Source organism: Enhydra lutris, unplaced genomic scaffold (assembly GCF_002288905.1).
Source record: "Enhydra lutris kenyoni isolate GAN:26980312 unplaced genomic scaffold, ASM228890v2 scaffoldscaffold41, whole genome shotgun sequence".
Taxonomy (NCBI): domain Eukaryota; kingdom Metazoa; phylum Chordata; class Mammalia; order Carnivora; family Mustelidae; genus Enhydra; species Enhydra lutris.
In genome coordinates this window covers 8,282,080-8,286,052 of record NW_019154125.1, presented here as the reverse complement: position 1 = coordinate 8,286,052, position 3,973 = coordinate 8,282,080, and the positions used below count along the sequence as shown (strand labels likewise).

Genomic DNA, 3,973 nt, shown 5'->3' with positions numbered 1-3,973 from the left:
GGAAGTTCATATCTATTTCTAGTTTGGTCCATGTTTTTGCTGTTAAATTTTATCAGATGCTTTTTCTATATCTATTGGAATAATTATATTTTTGATATTTATTCTATTAATATAGTAGATTTACATTGTTTAAATATTGAACAAGCCTTGCATTTCCAGGATAAATTCTACTTGTTCATGATGTATCATCCATATATATATATATATATATATATAGATATATATATATATATCTATATATATATATATATATACACATACACACATACACATATATTTTTTTCTGGATTTGATTTTCTCCTAATATCGGATCAAACATTTCTGCATTTATGTTCCTGAGAGATATTAGTCTATAGTTCTCACCCTTTGAGATCTTTGGCTTTGGAATCAGGTTAAAACTTGCTTTCATAAAATGAATTAGGAAGTGTTTCCTTCTGTTTTTCTGAAAGAGTTTGTATAGGATTGATATAATGTCTTCCTTAAATATTTGTTAGGATTCAACTGTGAAATTAGCTGGATTTTATTTGTAAAATTGTTGGAGGTTTTTTAACAGGAATTAGGACTTATTGGTGGGCATTAATAAGGAGGGGGCAGTGCTGAGGTTCTCGTGAGTGCAGAGCCCACCATTTGTCCAGGAGGCCACAATTAGGGGTGCCATGTAGATGGCCCACAAACCATCTGGGATGAACTACTTTTCAACCATGATGTCTTCAAATTCCTCCACATTAGACTTAGTAAAATTGGATCTTGAAAAGTCCAGGGAACTTGAACTTCGCTCTATATAGACCCCCAATTACACGCTTCTTGTCCTGCAGCTTGGTACAGATGGACACGGTGACTAGGTCGATGTGGGATCTGGCCACTGTGCCTTGGGGCTTTTCAAAATCACCCCACATAGCATACCTGTTCAGAGCACGTCAACCCCAGCACAGAACAACATCTTGTTGGTATGGATGACGTGGAAGAGGTGAATGTGAAAAACATCTTTTCTACAGCTTTTCACCACGTACTTATTGGCACAAATACTTGCAGCCTGCAAGTTTAGAGGAGAGCTGCTCATATTTATCTGACACCATATGACCACATATGGGCACTCATCCACTTTTGCTGTCTTCCACCCTAGGTCAAAGATGAAGATCTTGGCATCAGGGACATCTCTGCAGAAACAAAAGTTTGGATATGGCTTGTTCTTACAGTTCTGTTAACATGAGGTAGGGAGATGGCCCATGACAACCCCAGGATCTTCAGTGGTGTGCCAAGGAGAAAAGATATTTGTGAAATTGTTTTTTAATTATAAAGTCAATTTTTAAATTGAGATAACAGTACTCATGTTTGCTCTCTCTTCTTGTGCTGGTTTTTGTCATTTGTGTCTTTCAAGGAGTTTATCCATTTCATCTAGGTTGTCTAATTCATTGGCATGAAGTCCATAAAATTTCCTTCTTATTTTTTTAATAGCTAGAGGTTCTGCAGTGGTTCCCTTGCTTTTATTCCTACTATTGCTAATTTGTCTGCTTTCTTTTTCCCTAATGAATCCAGCTAGAGGTTTATTTGTTACATTAGTCTTTCCAAACATTAGCTTTTAGTTTGAAGAGTTTTAGCTACTATTTTTCTGTTTTCTATTTTATTGATACCAGTGCTTACCTTTATTATTTCCTTCTTTTTAGCTTGTTCTGGGTTAAATTCATTCCCCTTATGGTAGAAGTTACTTTGATCATTTATTTGGGACTTTTTCTTCCTAATATAGGCATTTAATGCTATCAGTTTTTTTTCCTTTATGTTCTACTTTAGCTCTATGTGTTTCTTAACTTCTCTTGTGATATTTTTCTTTGATCCAGTTCATTAGAAGTGTGTCATTTAATTTTCAGGATATTTTGGGTTTTCCTAGTTGCCTTATTTTAATATTTCTAATTTAATTCTACTGTGCTCAGCGAACCTACTAGATATGATTTAAATCTATTTAAATTCGCTAGGGCTTATTTTGTGGGTCAGAAAATCTTAGTGAATCTTAGTGAACTCTAGCTGCATTTCCAAAGAAGGTGAAATATTTATTCTGCCAGTGTGGAGTAGTATTCCATAAGTATCATTTAAATCAAAGTGATTGATAACCTTGTTTGGATATTCTACATCTCTGATGACTTCATCTAATTTTATCAATCTCTAAGAGAAAGCTGTTTAATTCTCCAACTGATGTAGAATTGACTGCTTCTTCTCTCAATTTCATCAAATTTGCTGCATGTTTTGGGTGCACACACATTTATAATTGTTATATATTTCTGATGAATTGACCTTTTATCTTCATTAAGTGCCTTTATCTCTTGCAACACAATATTGTTAAAATCTATTTTATTTGATATTAATGAAGACCTTTAAGCACCCTTATGCTTTTTGTTTGCATTGCATATCCTTTTTCCATCTCTGCATCTTTATATTAAAATGGAATCCTGGTAGAAAATGTTTGGTTTTTGTTTGTTTTATAACCCATTCTGACAAACTTTTGGAATGTTGAATCCATTAACATTTATTATAATTATTAATATAGCTTAGTTGGGTCTATTATTTAAGCATCTATTTGTCTAGCCTGCTTTTTTGTTCTCTTATTTCTCTTTTTCTGCTTTTTAGATTGTTTGAATATTTTCATAATTCCAGTTTAATATTTCTGCTCTTTTGCTGTGTTTCTTTGCAGCTTTTCCAGTATTTCCACTAAGAATTATAATAAGCACTCTTAAATTTTCATTGTCCACTTACTAGAAAAATATTACTACTACAATAATAGTTGTTATCTGTGTTAAACTATGTATGTTATAAGCCTTACAAAAAAGATTATATTTTTCTTTACACAGTTCAGTTGTTTGCAAAGAAACTGGAAGTAAAGGGGGACCCAAACAGTCTTTTGTATCATCCAGATAGTCATTATTTCCAGTGCTCTTCTTTTTTTCCTGAGGATTCAAGTTTCCATCTGCTGTCATTTTCTTTTAACCTAAAGAATGTCCTTTAGCTTTTTTGTAATGCAAGTCTTCTGGTGACAAATTATCTTAATTTTATTTTATTTGAAAATGTCTTTTCTTTGGTCTCATTTTTGAAAAATACTGTGTGTAAAGAATACAGATTAAGTAGATATCTTAAGTCTTGCCTTTAAAGACTTTTTAAACTTCTTAATGAGGTAGAATGCTTAATTGAAGTGACATTGTGCTTTGTATATGTTTTCTTCCTATATGATAAGTTTTTTTTTCCCCTCTCCTCCCCACCCCTCCTCCAAATGAAGATTCTATCCTCATACTTCAACATCAAATATTTATCTCTTCTTGTGCCCACTGTGCTGGTCAGAGAAGTGCCATTTTCTTAGACTTCATATTTATATATTATATATTACATCTCAAATAGAAAAAGAAAAAAATCACAAGACAGACAGTGAGGATGTCCTAAGTAGAGCATATCTTATCTGAACGTTTCTTTTTACTTTCAATCCGCTTACCCTGCACTGAGAATTTCAGCATGCAATGACGTTTTCCTTTTGCTTATTGATCCAGTTATGCATCCTCCTCCACTGATGAATCTTTCATGTGATTTCCCATTGCTATCACTATGAGGTCTCTGATTGCAGATCTGTTGCATTCTTTTATCTTTTCCTATATCTATATATATGGCCCCTTTTTTAAAGATAATGCTGTATTTGATCCTTCACCCATGCCAATCCCAATAAGCAGAATGTCCAATTGAATTGAAAAGCATCAAGAATGTTCCAGAACACCTCACCATTATCCCTGAAACAATATCTGGCTCTGGCCCCAGGTGCAAGTTTTTGCAGAGAAATCTAAGAGAATATACCACTGCTTTGGGCAGTTGCCTTCATTCTTAAATGATATTTTCAATAAATACAGAATTCTAGTTTGACAGTTGTTTTTCTTTCAGCATTTTCAGAAGGTTATTCTATTCTTTTCTGTATTCAAGGATTTCTGATGAGAAGGTACCTATT

General features: G+C 33.4%; 1 pseudogene; it reads right to left on the bottom strand.

Annotated features, from left to right (window-relative positions):
- Positions 1 to 563: 563 nt before the first annotated feature.
- Positions 564 to 1,228, bottom strand: LOC111155397 (annotated as a pseudogene).
- Positions 1,229 to 3,973: the final 2,745 nt, after the last annotated feature.